This window comes from Rhinoraja longicauda, chromosome 5, assembly GCF_053455715.1.
Source record: "Rhinoraja longicauda isolate Sanriku21f chromosome 5, sRhiLon1.1, whole genome shotgun sequence".
Classification (NCBI taxonomy): Eukaryota; Metazoa; Chordata; class Chondrichthyes; order Rajiformes; family Arhynchobatidae; genus Rhinoraja; species Rhinoraja longicauda.
This window is the reverse complement of record NC_135957.1, coordinates 69,470,784-69,489,725: the sequence shown is the minus strand read 5'-3', so window position 1 is coordinate 69,489,725 and position 18,942 is coordinate 69,470,784. Positions and strand designations below refer to the sequence as shown.

General features: G+C 43.0%; 1 protein-coding gene across 1 annotated transcript in view; it reads right to left on the bottom strand.

Annotated features, from left to right (window-relative positions):
* LOC144594039 (uncharacterized) overlaps positions 1-18,942 on the bottom strand; it is a 48,245-nt gene that overhangs the window by 19,480 nt on the left and 9,823 nt on the right. The window lies entirely within an intron of this gene.

Below are 18,942 nucleotides of genomic sequence, written 5' to 3'. Positions count from 1 at the left end.
AATGATGGTGACAGTGCACGACTAAAGATAACTGTAATCAGGTGTGCCAAGGCTTATGGGGAGAAGGCAGGAGAATGAGGTTCGGAGCGCGAGATAGATCAGCCATGATTGAATGGTGGAATAGACTTGATCAGCCGAATGGCCTAATTCTGCTCCTATCATTTATGACCTTATGGACTGCAAATGAAGCAATCTGTTGTTATCTCATCCAGCAATACAGATCTGAATGCATTTAAAGTTTAAAAAAAAGAAACCATGCTGATCCTAGAAAAATGACATAAAAACAGAAAATAGAAGAAATATTCAGTGTTTATAATAATATAAGAAATAGAAACAGGAGAAACCTGTTGGTCTCCACAGCCATTGTAACAATGAATTCCACAGATTCACCGCCCTCTGACTAAAGGAATTCCTCATCTCCTTTCTAAAGGTACGTCCTTTTATTCTGAGGCTATGCCCTCTGGTCGTAGACTCTCCTGACCATAGGATTGTGTAAGGAGAAAGAATTATGTTATAACCTTTATCCTGTGGATGGCTTGATTGTAATAGTCTTCTACAGTCTTTTAGCTGGCTGGATCGCACACAACAACAAAAAGCTTTTCACTGCACGTGACAATAATAAACTAAACTAAACAATTGTATAAAGATTTTCACTCCATCTTCAAGATGTCTCATTGCTGCAAGAGACCAACTTATTGTTAACGATTCTCACCAGAAATTTTGTCTTTCAATCAGCAGCAACAGTACTGAAGCAACATTGGCAGAAGTCCCATTTTGTACTTTACCTGGAATTACTGCCAACCTTCTCCTCCTGTTACAAAACTCCTCCTGTTACAAAAGGAGTAACATCTACCGGGCACCCTACCTTTGCAATGACGCAATGCAACTCATTGAGAAAAATGGCATGGAAATTCTGTTGGACACGTAAAAAAATAAAGGAGGAATAGATGGGGAAGATGCACAGATTCTCTTATCCAGAGATGGGAGAATCAAGAACCAGAGGACATAGGTGTAAGGTGGGGGGGGGGGGGGGGGAGATTTAATAGGAACCTGAGAGGCAACTTTTTCACACAAAGGGTGGCTGATGTATGGGACGAGCTGCCGGAGGGGGTAGACACAAAAAGCTGGAGTAACTCATCGGGACAGGCAGCAACTCTGGAGAGAAGGAATGGGTGACATTTTAGGTTTACGGAGGAGGTAGTTGGGGCAGGTACTATTGCAACATTATAGAAACATTTACAGCTACATGAATAGGACAGGTTTTGCAACATCCTCCCCCTCTGTGATGCCTCCTGCTCTCCGACCGCGTTTTATCTCTCAACGGCACGGTGGCGCAGCGGTAGAGTTGCTGCCTTGCAGCGAATGCAGCGCCGGAGACTCAGGTTCGATTCTGACTACGGGCGCCGTCTGTACGGAGTCTCTACGTTCTCCCCGTGGGTTTTCTCCGAGATCTTCGTTTTCCTCCCACACTCCAAAGACGTACAGGTATGTAGGTTAATTGGCTGGGCAAATGTAAAAATTGTCCCTAATGTGTGTAGGATAGTGTTAATGTGCGGGGATCGCTGGGCGGCGCGGACCCGGTGGGCCGCAGGGCCTGTTTCCGCGCTGTATCTCTAAATCTAAAAATCTAAATCTACATCATCGTCTCTATCTCTCGTTTCCCCTTATCCCTCACCAGTCTGAAGAATGATCACCACCCGAAATGCCACGCACTCCTTCTCCCCAGAGGTGCTGCCTACCCCGCTGAGTTACTCCAGCATTTTGTGTCTATCTTCGGTCAAATAAACTGCATGGCTTTGGGAGGCGAGAGAAATTTGGACCACCTATATCCAATGACAAGGAGAATGTGCATGCTCCACAAAGACAGTTCTTAAGATCAGGATTGGATTTGCGTCCCAGCCACTGCGAGGTAGCACCTCTGCTGGCCGCCATATTGTGCCGAATTGTATCTTTGTATTATGATAAAACTGAGTGACAGAGATAGGGTGGTACAGTAGTGCACGGGGAACTAGGATTGAATTTGCTGCTACCCACGTCATTTATTTATTCCGATAAAGCTAAGGCTGAAAGAGACTCTCTATGTTTCAACCTCCCTTCCTCTTCTTCTTGCTGTTCTTCATGTACGTCCCTTCGGCTGCATTATGGGGGGGTGTGTGGGGGGGGGGGGGGGGGGGGTGTGCCATAGCCTAAGTATCATGATGGTGAGGTTATGCAGCATTCAGGAAATCACCTCGCCGAGAGGGAGAACACAGGAGGACCCGGCGTGGGGGGAACCGCCGAGAACTAAGGTGGACCACAAATGGAATGTGTTAAAAACGGTTTGTGTTAAAATGGGATACTTGTAATGTTGTCGGCACCCTTTATGTGGCGAGCCTTTGCATACCTTGGGTATTTAAAACAAAGAATATCACTGACTTGTCACATGTGACAATAAAGAATCATTCATCCATCTCAACAGCTGCACTTTTGAGTTCCGTGCGATTTTCTTGACAGGGGCCAGACAGTTTTACTGTTGCTTTGGGATTGCATTGATGTATTCAATTTTCTGTGGCCTTTCCTGTGGTTTTTGTTATGTGCCTGCTACGAACATTTGTGTCTTGAGACAGGTTACTGTGGCTAACACTTGCTTCCTGGTAGCCACTTATAGTTTGAAGTGGTGGTTAAAGTACAGCTGACACATAACACTGACACAGAATGAAAGCAATGTGATTACTACAGGAAAACTAGCACATACCCAAGTATCACTGGGGTCACACACCAATGGTGTGTTGAGAGTGAAACTGTTCATGGTGTAAGTATCTGATGGTGTCATCTAGAGGCTAATACCGATGCAGATAATCAAAAGTACTCTACAACATAGGGATTACTGCAATCCTCGCATACGGTCTGTACATTACCTCTCTTTGTTCATAAGTTTCTAGGAGCAGAATTAGGCCATTCGGCCCATCTGGTCTACTCCACCATTCAATCATGGATAATCTATCATTCCATCTCAACCCCATTCTCCTGCCTTCTCCCCATAGCCCCTGACACCTTACTAATCAAGAATCTGTCAATCTCCGCCTTAAAACTATCCATTGTCTTGGCCTCCACAGCTGTCTGTGGCAATGAATTCCACAGATTCATCACCCTTTGACTAAAGAAATTCCTCCTCATCTCCTTTCTTTGCACAGAAAACCTGTGACCGACTTCTGCTTTTAACGGCACTGGGCCTGTACATGCTGGAGTTTAGAAGAATGAGGGGGGACCTCATTGAAACATACAAAATAGTGAAAGGCTTGGATAGAGTGGATGTGGAGAGGATGTTTCCACAAGTGGGAGAGTCTAGGACTAGAGATCATAGCCTCAGAATTAAAGGATGTTTCTTTAGGAAGGAGATGAGGAGAAATTTCTTTAGTCAGAGGGTGGTGAATCTGTGGAATTTGTTGCCACAGAAGGCTGTGGAGGCCAAGTCAGTGGATATTTCTAAGGCAGAGATAGATTCTTGATTAGTACGGGTGTCAAGGGTTATGGGGAGGGCAGGAGAATAGGGTTAGGAGGGAGAGATAGATCAGCCATGATTGAATGCCGAAGAATTGACGGGCCTAATGGCTTAATTCACCTATGACCTTCTGATAATTACATTGATGAATAAATAACCATCTCTTGATTGGCCTTCTTCCCTGAGTGGTCAGCAAATAATGTGAAAGTGCACTCAAATCTGAATGTTTTTTCCAAGGGAAGTTGGCAGCTCACTCAAATATATCCATAAGACCATGAACATAAAAACTTTTAGGAGCAAGGGGGATGTGAGCATATAATAAAATTGATTTAGAAACATAGAAAATAGGTGCAGGAGGAGGCCATTTGGCCCTTCAAGCCAGCAGCGCCATTCATTTTGATCATGGTTGATCATCCACAATCAGTAACCTGTGCCTGCCTTTTCCCCATATCCCTTGATTCCACTAGCCCCCAGAGCTCTATCTAACTCTCTTTTAAATTCATCCAGTGAATTGGCCTCCACTGCCTTCTGTGGCAGAGAATTCCACAAATTCACAACTCTCTGGGTGAAAAGGTTTCTTGTTTATTTTATTGATAGGTACTCATTTTAATTAACCCAACTTAAAATGACAGGAAGTGATCACAAAAATATGTATTTTTATCTACCCCTGTGAGTAACCTGGTTTTGAATACTTTCATTCATTTTTGAAACTACAGTAAACATTTACTTGTTTCACCGGTGTACATTAGTCGGTTTCAAGTGCATCTTCATAATAATTTTTTTTTAACAGATGACATTTTGTGCCTCATTCCCCATTAAATAAAAATAACATTTGAGGCTCGATTGGTGATAAAAGGGCAGTGATGATTAATTTGTTCTCTGGCTGTGATCAGTTAGTTATGTGGGTGGATATTTTGAAACAAGCATAAAACATCATGGAAACTTGAACCACACAGTCTTTTGAGGTTCCTTGATCTTTACTGCTAGTTTGTCTGTTTTGGGGTAAATGGCTTTGGAAAAAATAACAGCTATCTGATGGAAGCCCCATCTCTGGTAGTTATCAGTGAGCCGGCTGAACCCAGAATGTCAACACTAAGGAAACTAGGTTAAGATATTTGCTTCTTTTTCAAAAATATTAAAAAATAAAATTTGCCAATATGCATAATGTTCACTTCACACTCCACAGGAGAAAACAAGGCCATTCCATTACATTACGACATCTATTTTCCTTTGCATATATTCCTTGAATGAACAGTCTGAAGGATTATCACACAGATGTGGCAGAGATAGATTAGTACAGGTGTTAGAGGTCATGGGGAGAAGGCAGGAGAATAGGGTTAAGAGGGAGAGATAGATCAGCCATGATTGAATGGCGGAGTAGACTTGAGAGGCCGAATGGCCTAATTCTCCTCCTAACACTTATGAACGTCAGGCTCTCGGTGTGCAAAGCTAGGAAGGCAAAAAGGGGTGACTTTTCTCATAAAACCACCAAAGTTCAATGAGTCTCTCAGCATTTATTCCTGGATCATGGAACATGCTAGTCCTGTGTTACACAGCTGGATAGTTTTAGAGATACAGTGCGGATATAGTGCCCATTCAGTCCGCATCGACCAGCGATCTCCGCACATTAACACAAGCCTACACACACTAGGGACAATATACACTTATACCAAGTTTACAAACCCAAGCCAATCAACCTACAAACCTGTACATGTTTGGAGTGTGGGAGGAAACCGAAGATCTTGGAGAAAACCTACGCGGTCACAGGGAAAGTGTACAAACTCCATATAGACAGCAACCACAGTCAGGATCGAACCCAGGTCTCCGGCACTGCAAGCGCTATAAGGCAGCAACTCTACCGCTGCGCCACCTTGCCGCCCGTGTTCCTGAAGGACAATAGACAATAGAAAATAGGTGCAGAAGGCCATTCGGCCCTTCGAGCCAGCACCGCCATTCAATGTGATCATGGCTGATCATTCTCAATCAGTACCCCGTTCCTGCCTTCTCCCCATACCCCCTGACTCCGCTATCCTTAAGAGCTCTATCTAGCTCTCTCTTGAATGTATTCAGAGAATTGGCCTCCACTGCCCTCTGAGGCAGAGAATTCCACAGATTCACAACTCTCTGACTAAAAAAGTTTTTCCTCATCTCTGTTCTAAATGGCCTACCCCTTATTCTTAAACTGTGGCCCCTGGTTCTGGACTCCAACATTGGGAACATGTTTCCTGCCTCTAACGTGTCCAACCCCTTAATAATGTACAACCCCTTAGGACTTGTACAAATAATGTTTCAACACTTTCCAGACCATCTCAGCAAGTGTGCTTTCAAGAAGCAGATGAACAAAGGTCTCATTCACAGACTGGTTTTCATTGTTCACAGCTAATGATACTTCAGCTGTCCCTGAAGAGTTGTGGTTGGAAGGGACCTTCTCATTACCAGTTGAGAAGGAATGCAGGCTTGCTGTTGTAAGCTCTTGACATCAGTATTGAGAGAGCACAGATATTTATCTATGGACTGACAGTGGATTCAAACGGAACAGAGTAAAGCTGTCCATGCTCAGGCATGTTTTCACTTGAGCACCTCTGCTGCCTAGAATCTTTATACCGGCATCGTGCCTGATGGATTTAGTCATAGGGCTATATAACATGGAATCAGGCCTTTCAACGCAAATTTGTCCATGCTGATCAAGTTATGCCAAAGTCTTACTACATTGTTCACAATACTTTGGTTCCTGTTTCAGCTCTTCTTTATTTGGAGTGTACCAGCAGTATCAATTTTCTTCCTTCCGATGTGACTTTGGGATGAGCAGCCGCATCATAAGAATAAGTGAAAACATAGTCCGCTGATCCTGCTGTGGAAAATGGCCAGTATTTTTGTTTTAATTAATACCTCCATGACTGAAGGAAGCATGACTAAGCCAGATCTGAAAAACAATTTATTCAATTCAGGACACTTAATCATTGTAAACTCGAAGATTATCAGCCCAGATTTTCTCTAATGTTTATGTCATCAGTGTTGGGCTTGAATCAGTAAACTCTTGCTTCGGAAACAAGACCCATACCAATGGAGACGGGGCTGATACTTCTCTGTACACCTTCCCATGGGCCCACAATAATGTCTAAAAGTAGCACTTTAAATTTGATGGCGTGCATAAATTCATCTGAAGGCAGAACATTAATATGAAGAACAACTGCGGAGTGCCACTTGCAATTGCGGTTAGATTAAATAATACATTTTCGATTCAATTTTTACCATTAGCTTCTGCACGAGTATCATTTGCAAGTTTTATTCCCCAAAATATGATCAAAGTGCTGGAGTAACTCAGCGGATCAGGCAGCATCTCTGGAGAACATGGAAAGGTGACGCTTTGGGATGGAACCCTCCTTCAGTCCGGAGAAGGGTCCCGACCCAAAACGTCAGCTATCCATGTTCTCCAGGAATGCTGCCTGACCCGCTGAGTTACTCCAATACTTTGTGTCTTTTTTCTGATTTATTGTATTGTCTACATGACCACACTATTCTGGAGCCTATATTTACAACTACCACCAATGTTTTCAATCCCCAGCCATTCATCATTTCTGCCAAAATGGATTTTGCTTCTCTGTTATCTAAGCTAAATACTTCTTACCTCCTGTTTTTAATCTATTCTTCAATATCACAGCTATCTCATTTCCTTCTTCATTTTCCTCCTAAAAGTTAACAATTCTGAAATAATTGCTTCCTAACCTTGCACATGTCTGCAAAGGGCTATTGAACCGTACTCAGTTATTCCAATTTGAGTAATTAATTCAGCCATTTGCTGTGTGCATTCAGATAAAGAACCCTTCAATTTTATCTTTTTACAATTTCCCTGGACCATCAATTTTGCAGATGCTGTCGTTCAGATGTGCTATTAAATCAAGCCTGGACCTGTGTCTACCCTGAAACAACAGGACTAGAAGCCTGCGCCTCCATCTTCTGCCTCGTGGATTCCAGCTCCGTTTCCAGACCTCCCAATTCAGACCCAACCCGGACTACAGACCGGTGATCTACCCTCCAATGCCTCCAAACTTATAGTTCCCAAGCCCCGCACGGCCCGATTTTACCTATAGTTCCTCTGTCCCTCTCTTCCCCTCCCCCTTCCCAGATCTCCCACTGTCTTCCTGTCTCCACCTATATCCTTCCTTTGTCCCACCCCCCCCTGACATCAGTCTGAAGAAGGGTCTCGACCCAAAACGTCACCCATTCCTTCTCTCCTGAGATGCTGCCTGACCTGCTGAGTTACTCCAGCATTTTGTGAATAAATACCTTCAATTTGTACCAGCATCTGCAGTTATTTTCTTACACTTCTTGCACTAAAAGCATTATCGTCTGATCATTACACAGTGCTGGTAGTGGGAACTTGCCGTGTGAAAAATGTTATCTTAGTTTGTATTTCAAATCAGTGAATACACCTCCAAAGGATTCTGTAGAAAGTGCATTGGAATAATAAATTGTCCTCATGTTTTGTTAAGCATATATTGTGTGCCTTTCATTACCTCAGTTCACCCCAAATTGTTTTAAAGGCAACAAAGCACTTTGAAGCCAAGACACAGTTGTAACATAGAAACATAGAAAATAGGTGCAGGAGTAGGCCATTCAGCCCTTCGAGCCAGCACCGCCATTCAATATGATCATGGCTGATCATCCAAAACCAGTACCCCGTTCCTGCTTTTTCCCCATATTCCTTGATTCCGTTAACCCTATGAGCTAAATCTAACTCTCCCTTGAAAACATCCAGTGAATTGGCCTCCACTGCCTTCTGTGGCAGAGAATATAACTTTGAAATGCATGTAAACTGCAGTTGCTGGAAATCAGAAATATAGAACAAAAAATATTAGAAATACTCATCAGGGCAGGGAGAATTTGTGGAAAGAGAAAGGGTTAATGCTTCGTTGTTTATCTCTCATCAGAATCTATTTCTAACTAAGCCAGTCCTGCTTATAGATCTTAGGGAGGAGATAGACATGGGCATGAAGGGCAATGGGAGTGGAGGTCACAGATTAGGGGAAGTTAAATCAATAACTTCCTGGGGGGGGGGTGGGTCGGGAACAGTGGTTCATATCCAGTCGCAGGGCAATGAAGGTGAGAGGGTGGGATGAGATGTCAAAGAACTGGCATTCATTTTCTGTGAGACAGGGGGCAGTTCACCAACATGAAAACCATCCTTGCTTTGGCTTTGCAGATTTTGATGACATTCTTGGGATTGTTCTAATGAGAAGAGTGCTGCAAGTTCAGATGACAGTGAGCTTGAAAAGAAGCAATGGTCAATGTTAGACCAGTGATCAGCAAACAATAGACATAACAAAGATAATAGGCTGAATGTAGGGGTCCAGGTCGATTGTGAATTTTGAACAAGATAAAGAGTCCATGGTCAAGTGTGAAGACTCCTTGCCAATGAAGTATGGAGGTTCACCTCGTGGAAGCTCGTGGAAGAAGAGCTATTCATTAAGAAGACCTGATAAAAAACATTGACCTGAGATATTAACTCTGCACTCGATCCACAAATGCTGCCTGATGTGCTGAGTATTTTCTGCATTCCAGCATAATAATATAATATTTTATGTTTAACTGAATTTTCTTGAGGGGGTAACTAACATCAACCAGAAGAGGGAGGCACCTGGCTTTCATAAATAGTGCTGCAGAACATTTTGCAGTGAGTTGGAATAAAGTTCTGCTTAGCATCTTATCCTCAGGACTGCAAGTGTCCAACAATGTGACCCATCCTCGGAGTTTGACTCGTGATAAAATACTCAAATCTAAGGAGACGATATTGAACTCAGAACTTTCCGTCTTAACGTAATAATATAGACAATAGACAATAGGTGCAGGAGGCCATTCGGCCCTTTGAGTCAGCACCGCCATTCAATGTGATCATGGCTGATCATTCTCAATCAGTACCCCGTTCCTGCCTTCTCCCCATACCCCCTGACTCCGCTATCCTTAAGAGCTCTATCCAGCTCTCTCTTGAATGTATTCAGAGAATTGGCTTCCACTGCCTTCTGAGGCAGAGAATTCCACAGATTCACAATTCTCTTTGAGGAAAGCCAAGAATAACATCTAAGCAGTGTCTGAAATGGAAGTAGTCTCGTTAAAGTAAAATTCACTGGCATTATTTCAGTTCTATTGTCAAGCTGGTGGGTTTAGAATTGAAGAAACTCTAAGAAACAATAGGAGCTGAGACTTTCTTCTTTTCACGCAAAGTTAACAAACAAACTACAACATGTTACGATATTGTATCACACATGTGACTCATTTACTTGGAAATTTACCACACTGATTAAAAGGAAGTCTTGCACTTACTCAACAGTTGCAGGCACAATGTATTGATTTGCTTACCTCAGATAGATCTTAACCAACTGGTTCTCTGGTGTGCTCTTTCTTGTTCTGAGAAACATGTGCTCTTTCTTGCAGTGCAACCAACACTTTTGATTATTCTGATAGAAACATTGAGTAGCACTGAACCATATCCAAAATCAATATGATTTCTTCCATGTTATTTTGTTCTTTATGTATTTTCAATGTTCTCATCAGTCAGAGATGGGATTGATTATAAAAGTTGGGAGGTTGTGTGCAGTTACATAAGACGTTGGTGAGGCAGCATTTAAAGTATTATGTTCAGTTCTGGTCACCAGGGAGAGGTTGAGGAGGCTGGGACTCCGGAGCACAGTAGGATGAGGGATGATTTTATAGAGGTGTATAAAATCATGAGAAGAATAGATCAGGTGGATGCACAGAGTCTCTTACCCAGAGTCGTGGAATCGAGAACCAGAGAGCGTAGGTTTAAGGTGAAGGGAGAAAGATTTCATAGGAATCTGAGGGGTTCCTTTTTAACGCAAAGGGTGGTGGGTGTGTGGAACAGTCTGACCTTTCTGTCATGGACCTCCTCCAGTGCCATAGTGAGGCCCACTGGAAATTGGAGGAACAGCACCTCATATTTCGCTTGGGCAGCTTGCAGCCCAGCGGTATGAACATTGAATTCTCCAACTTTAGATAGTTCCTCTGTCCCTCTCTTCCCCTCCCCCTTCCCAGTTCTCCCTCTATCTTCCTGTCTCCACCTATAATCCTTCCTTTGTCCCGCCCACCTGACATCAGTCTGAAGAAGGGTCTCGACCCGAAACGTCACCCATTCCTTCTCTCCTGAGATGCTGCCTGACCTGCTGAGTTACTCCAGCATTTTGTGAAAGCTACTAGAGGTGATCGTTGAGGCTGGGACTATCGCAGTGTTTAAGAAGCAATTAGACAAATACTTGGATAGACACAAAAAGATGGAGTAACTCAGTGGGTCAGACAGCATCTCTGGAGAAAAGGAATAGGTGATGTTTCAGATCGAGACCCTTCTTCAGAGTGCGTCTATCTTTGGTTCGAACTAGCATCTGCAGTTCCTTCCTGCACAGGTACATGGATAGGACAGGTTTAGAGGGATGTGGGCCAAATGCAGGCATGTGGGACTAGTGTGGATGGGACATGTTGGTCGGTGTGGGCAAGTTGGGCACCAAGGGCCTGTTTCCACACTGAATTACAGTATGACTATGATTCTATGTTCTTGATAGGTTGTAAAACATTTGTGTTCAGTTTTAAAAGGCAGACATCTGGTCAGACAAAAGTGCATTTACCTCAGAGTTGTAGGGTTCATTTGAGTTTCACATTGTGGTGGTGTCATTGTTTGGAACTTCTTTTCAAGCATAAAGATTGTATACCTTGGTGGTAATGGCGACATGAAGATTTCCCTTGGTTATATATTTAAGCTCTATGCCCTGCAGCAACCTGGTCTTTGTCGACTGGAAAATCTTTGGTGACAACCTAACTCCATGTGGTCATTTTGTATCAACCCTGGCAGTATTTATAGAGTCAGTGTCATATAGCATGGAAACAGGCCTTGTGGGCCAACTCATCCATGCTGACCAAGATGGCCCATCTAAACTAATTCGATTTGCCCCAGGCTGGCCCATATCTCTCTAAGCCTTCCCTATCCATGTACCTATCCAAATGTGTTTTAAATGCTGTTATCATATTTGCTTCAACTCCTTCACTGGCAGCTCATTCCATATACCAACCAACACCTGTGTGAAAAAGTCCTTCGCTGCTCAGGTATCTATTAAATGTTTCCTTCTCACCTTAAAATTATTCCCTGTGGTTCTTGATCCCCCTTACATGGCATTCACCATATCTATTCCCCTAGTATAAGAAAATAACTGCAGATGCTGGTACAAATCGAAGGTATTTATTCACAAAATGCTGGAGTAACTCAGCAGGTCAGGCAGCATCTCAGGGGAGAAGGAATCTATTCCCCTCATAATCTTTTACACCCCGATAAGATCACCTCTCAGCTTCTGCGTTCCAAGGAATGAAGTCGGTGGACAAAACGTGCTGTAACTCAGCGGGGTCAGGCAGCACCTCTGGAGAACATAGACATGGACATGAAGGGCAATAGACATGGACATGAAGGGCAATGGGAGTGGAGGTCACAGATTAGGGGAAGTTAAATCAATAACTTCCTGGGTGGGGGGGGAACAGTGGTTCATATCCAGTCGCAGGGCAATGAAGGTGAGAGGGTGGGATGAGATGTCAAAGAACTGGCATTCATTTTCTGTGAAACAGGGGGCAGTTCACCAACATGAAAACCATCCTTGCTTTGGCTTTGCAGATTTTGATGACATTCTTGGGATTGTTCTAATGAGAAGAGTGCTGCAAGTTCAGATGACAGTGAGCTTGAAAAGAAGCAATGGTCAATGTTAGACCAGTGATCAGCAAACAATAGACATAACAAAGATAATAGGCTGAATGTAGGGGTCCAGGTCGATTGTGAATTTTGAACAAGATAAAGAGTCCATGGTCAAGTGTGAAGACTCCTTGCCAATGAAGTATGGAGGTTCACCTCGTGGAAGCTCGTGGAAGAAGAGCTATTCATTAAGAAGACCTGATAAAAAACATTGACCTGAGATATTAACTCTGCACTCGATCCACAAATGCTGCCTGATGTGCTGAGTATTTTATGCATTCCAGCATAATAATATAATATTTTATGTTTAACTGAATTTTCTTGAGGGGGTAACATCAACCAGAAGAGGGAGGCACCTGGCTTTCATAAATAGTGCTGCAGAACATTTTGCAGTGAGTTGGAATAAAGTTCTGCTTAGCATCTTATCCTCAGGACTGCAAGTGTCCAACAATGTGACCCATCCTCGGAGTTTGACTCGTGATAAAATACTCAAATCTAAGGAGAGGATATTGAACTCAGAACTTTCCGTCTTAACGTAATAATATAGACAATAGACAATAGGTGCAGGAGGAGGCCATTCGGCCCTTTGAGCCAGCACCGCCATTCAATGTGATCATGGCTGATCATTCTCAATCAGTACCCCGTTCCTGCCTTCTCCCCATACCCTCTGACTCCGCTATCCTTAAGAGCTCTATCCAGCTCTCTCTTGAATGCATTCAGAGAATTGGCCTCCACTGCCTTCTGAGGCAGAGAATTCCACAGATTCACAATTCTCTTTGAGGAAAGCCAAGAATAACATCTAAGCAGTGTCTGAAATGGAAGTAGTCTCGTTAAAGTAAAATTCACTGGCATTATTTCAGTTCTATTGTCAAGCTGGTGGGTTTAGAATTGAAGAAACTCTAAGAAACAATAGGAGCTGAGACTTTCTTCTTTTCACGCAAAGTTAACAACCAAACTACAACATGTTACGATATTGTATCACACATGTGACTCATTTACTTGGAAATTTACCACACTGATTAAAAGGAAATCTTGCACTTACTCAACAGTTGCAGGCACAATGTATTGATTTGCTTACCTCAGATAGATCTTAACCAACTGGTTCTCTGGTGTGCCCTGTGGTTCTTGATCCCCCTTACATGGCATTCACCATATCTATTCCCCTAGTATAAGAAAATAACTGCAGATGCTGGTACAAATCGAAGGTATTTATTCACAAAATGCTGGAGTAACTCAGCAGGTCAGGCAGCATCTCAGGAGAGAAGGAATCTATTCCCCTCATAATCTTTTACACCCCGATAAGATCACCTCTCAGCTCCTGCGCTCCAAGGAATGAAGTCGGTGGACAAAACGTGCTGTAACTCAGCGGGGTCAGGCAGCACCTCTGGAGAACATAGATTGGTGACTTTTTGGGTCAGCACCCTTCTTCAGTTATTCAGCACCTCATATCTATCTGAATTATACTCCATTAGCAATTCCTTAATCCGCTTTCCCAGCAAGGTTTAGGTAGGTTAAGGTTTAGGTGACCAAGATCGTGCTGTAGTTCCTGACAACCCTCTGCCCTGTCTATGACACTATCTATTTTAGTGCCTTCTACAAATGTACTAATCATGCCTTGTAAATTATCATCCAACTCATTTATATAGATGACAGTAAACAACTGATCTCTGAGGCACACCAGTAATCAGAGCCCTACAGTTCAAAAAAACAACCTTCCTCTACCATCCTCTGCTTCCTACCATGAAGCCAATTCTTCATCTAGTTAGCTAGCTCTATCTGGATCCCATGGGATCTAACCTACGAGAGCAGCCTACCATGTGGAACCTCATCAAAGTCCTTGCTCTTTCATATAGACTATGTCTATGGCCCTGCCCCTCATCAATCCTTTTGGCTACTTCTTCAAAACCTCAACCAAATTTGTGAGACACGATTTCCCACGCACAAAACCGTGCTGTGATATTGATTCTGAAATGAGATAGCCATGATCTTATTGAATGGCAGAGCGGGCTCATAGATTCAGTGTGGAAACAGGCCCTTCAGTCCACCGAGTCCACACTGACCAGCGATCCCCGTACACTAGTACTATCCTACACACTAGCGACAATTTACAGAAGCCAATTAACATACAAACCTGCATGTCTTTGGAATGTGGGAGGAAACCGGAGTACCTGGAGAAAACCCTGTTAAATCTTCCCCTCTCAATTTAAACTCATGTTCTCTGATTCATGATTCTCCTACCATGGGTAAAAGACTGTACATTCACCCTATCTATACCCCTCATGATTTTATACACTAATTAGGTCATAAGGTCATGTGATATTAGGCCATTCAGCCTGTCAAGTATACTCCGCCATTCGATCATGGCTGATCTATCTCTCCCTCATAACCCCATTCTCCTGCCTTCTCCCCATAACCTCCGACACCTGTATTAATCAAGAATTCCTGCATTATCCTGCGTATGGTGTACAGAACTTGTAATAACCAAACATGCAGCTGTGCAATGATCCTGTGTTAACAGACAGTTCTTAAAGGGGACCTTTTCACTGAAGGATACTGCTGCTGAAAGTAATTTTGGAAGCTCCTGTCGAGTTGGCTGGAAGGGAAGTTCAGTTGGGAAGGAAGTGAATCTCGTTGTTCACAAGTTTCAAGCTTGCTCAACGTTATTAAGTTTCCACCAGGTATTTCTGGTTTATTGCAGTTGGTGTCTTTCAGCAAAACCATATCAGCCACAACCTTACAGTATGTCAGATTCATACTTCCTGCTGTTTATTTAAAACAGGAAGTGGGTTTACAGATGCACACACATTGAGTGCATTTAATATCGAGACAGTACTGATAAACGGGTACTTAACGGATGGTATTGCTATGGTGGGCCAAAATGATCGTTTGGCTGCTGTATGAGTTGATGATGCTGTCTCAATTTCACCACAAATAAAGAGGAATTTAAAAAAAATGTACTGCCGACGACTTAGTACCCAAAACTAACTTGTGAGTTTTAGTGGCAATAACACATTGTCACACAGAAAACAAAATAGATTTTTGGCATTTTACTCTTGCACTATGGCTAAAAAGATAACATAATCAGTTGTAATAGTAAAAGTACAACCTTTAATAAAATGGCATTGAAAAATTAGACATACACTATGTTAAATAAAACTGAATTTGAGTGGTTGTTAAAAGAAGATGTGAAAGTTGACATTGTTAGTCGAGAAGCAAAGGAGATAATGAAACTGGACCATAAATACATACAAAATAGAAATGTGAGTATGCAATGTGGTCCAAGAGTATATAGATAGGAAAGGTTTAGAGGGATATGGGCCAAATGTAGCCAAATGAGACAAAGCCTAGATAAGGCATCTTGGTCGGCATGGACGAGTTGGGCCGAAGGGCCTGTTTCCATGACTGTATGGGACCGAAGGGCCTGTCTCTATAACATATAACATATAACAACTACAGCATGGAAACAGGCCTGTCCGGCCCTACCAGTCCACGCCGACCATTCTCCCTGACCTAGTCTCATCTACCTGCACTCAGACCATAACCCTCCAATCCCCTCCTATCCATATACCTATCCAATTTACTCTTAAATAATAAAATCGAGCCAGCCTCCACCACTTCCACCGGTAGCCCATTCCATACAGCCACAACCCTCTGAGTAAAGAAGTTCCCCCTCATGTTACCCCTAAACCTTTGTCCCTCAATTCTGAAGCTATGTCCCCTTGTTGGAATCTTCCCCACTCTCAAAGGGGAAAGCCTACCCACGTCAACTCTGTCCGTCCCTCTCAAAATTTTAAAAACCTCTATCAAGTCCCCCCTCACCTTCTACGCTCCAAAGAATAAAGACCCAACCTGTTCAACCTCTCTCTGTAGCCTAAGTGCTGAAACCCAGGCAACATTCTAGTAAATCTCCTCTGTACCCTCTCCATTTTGTCGACATCCTTCCTATAATTTGGCGACCAGAACTGCACACCATACTCCAGATTTGGCCTCACCAATGCCCTGTACAATTTCAACATTACATCCCAACTTCTATACTCGATGCTCTGATTTATAAAGGCAAGCATACCAAACGCCTTCTTCACCACCCTATCCACATGAGATTCCACCTTCAGGGAACAATGCACAGTTATTCCCAGATCCCTCTGTTCCACTGCATTCCTCAATTCCCTACCATTTACCCTGTACGTCCTATTTTGATTTGTCCTACCAAAATGCAGCACCTCACACTTATCAGCATTAAACTCCATCTGCCATCTTTCAGCCCACCCTTCCAAAAGGCCCAAGTCTCTCTGTAGACTTTGAAAATCTACCTCACTATCAACTACTCCACCTATCTTAGTATCATCTGCATATTTACTAATCCAATTTGCCACACCATCATCCAGATCATTAATGTAAATGACAAACAACAGTGGACCCAACACAGATCCTTGGGGCACTCCACTAGACACTGGCCTCCAACCTGACATACAATTGTCAACCGTTACCCTCTGGTATCTCCCATTCAGCCATTGATGAATCCATCTTGCAACCTCACTATTAATACCCAACGATTTAACCTTCTTAATCAACCTTCCATGTGGAACCTTGTCAAATGCCTTACTGAAGTCCATATAGACAACATCCACAGCCTTGCCCTTATCAATTTCCCTGGTAACCTCTTCAAAAAATTCAAGAAGATTAGTCAAACATGACCTTCCAGGCACAAATCCATGTTGACTGTTTCTAATCAGGCCTTGATTATCCAAATAATTATATATATTGTCCCCAAGTATCTTTTCCATTAATTTTCCCACCACAGACGTCAAACTAATAGGTCTATAATTGCTAGGTTTACTTTTAGAACCTTTTTTAAACAAAGGCACAACATGCGCAATGCGCCAATCTTCCGGCACCATCCCTGTTTCTAATGACGTTTGAAATATTTCCGTCATAGCCCCTGCTATTTCTGCACTAACTTCCCTCAATGTCCTAGGGAATATCCTATCAGGACCTGGAGACTTATCCACTTTTGTCTCCATAGTGAATAGGAAACCAAGTAGCAGTGTTATCAGGAGAAGCAGACGTGGGTTACTTGCACGTCTTTAGTTACTCAGAACTGTGGTGCATGATTACCCAGAAAAACATGACTGAGCAGAATTGTTGAGAATTTTGCAGCTTCTATTCGTTATTCACAGCAACATTAGAAACGATCAAAAATGATAAATTTGCTGCAAATCATTTCTAATTATTTCGCTTGACCTGCACGTCAACCTTGATGGACTTGTATATATGCACATCTAGCCCTTTGAACAGCAATCAATACCTAATGTCTTACCGCTGAATAAACACATTCCTGTTTTGTTATGCTCAGCAAATTGGATTTTTCCACATAATATTCCACCTGCCATTTTCCGACCCATTCATTCACTCCACTTGTCCATGTCCTCTGAAAGCCGCTTTATATTCTTCTATGTAATTGAGTTCCTTAATGAGTTGGGAGAAAATATAATCAATGAAGCTGCAGAAGTGATTCGGATTGTATTGGTTATTGGGGGACAACCTGAGAATGATCAGCCATGATCACATTGAGTGGTGGTGCTGGCTCGAAGGGCCGAATGGCCTACTCCTGCACCTATTATCTATTGTCTAAATGTTGAAAACTTGGAAGGGTGATATCAGAAACATACCCTGTAAAGGCAGAGAGGGGTGAAAAGTTGATGAAATCTGCCAGATCATGCTGAGAAGAGAAAGCAGGACAGAGGTGAAAAATAATTAACTTGTAGGATCCAGCATAGAATTGGACAATGCTCTGCGTATCTTATGGAAAAATTACTTTGCTCAAACCGCTGGAGGTTCCCAGGGCAGCACTATTCATTTGGAAGAAGTCGGAAGAAGTACAGAGAAGGTTCACCAGATTGATCCCTGGGATGGCAGGACTTTCATATGAAGAAAGACTGGATAGACTAGGCTTGTACTCGCTGGAATTTAGAAGACTGAGGGGGGATCTTATTGAAACATATAAAATTCTTAAGGGGTTGGAGAGGCTAGATGCGGGAAGATTGTTCCCGATGTTGGGGAAGTCCAGAACCAGGGGTCACCGCTTAAGGATAAGGGGGAAGTCTTTTAGGACCGAGATGAGAAAACATTTCTTCACACAGAGAGTGGCGAGTCTGTGGAATTCTCTGCCACAGAAGGTAGTTGAGGCCAGTTCATTGGCTATATTTAAGAGGGAGTTAGATGTGGCCCTTGTGGCTAAAGGGATCAGGGGGTATGGAGAGAAGGCAGGTACAGGTTACTGAGCTGGATGATCAGCCATGATCATATTGAATGGCGGTGCAGGCTCGAAGGGCCGAATGGCCTACACCTGCACCTATTTTCTATGTCTATGTCTATGGAATGATAAAAGTAAGGTTTGGTCAATCAATGACAATTGATGGTCAGAATGTGGTGATGGTGGATGTCGGATCAGGAAAGAAATGACCGTGGTGTTTGAGGATGTCAGTGTGCAGAGATTGGGCTGAACATCCATGAGAAAGGGAAGATGGTTAGGCCCAAGATACTGGTCACTCTTAAAGATGCAGATGGGCATTGAAAGAGTCGTGCTTATCTATAAACACTTTGGAAAAAGAGAGAAAAAAAGATTTGAGATAGTTTGGTTCCGTGGGGGAAAAAGTGGGCGCAAACAATGCAATACAATGCTGGAACAGTGCAATCCTGTTTGTGGATCCTGAGAGACAGG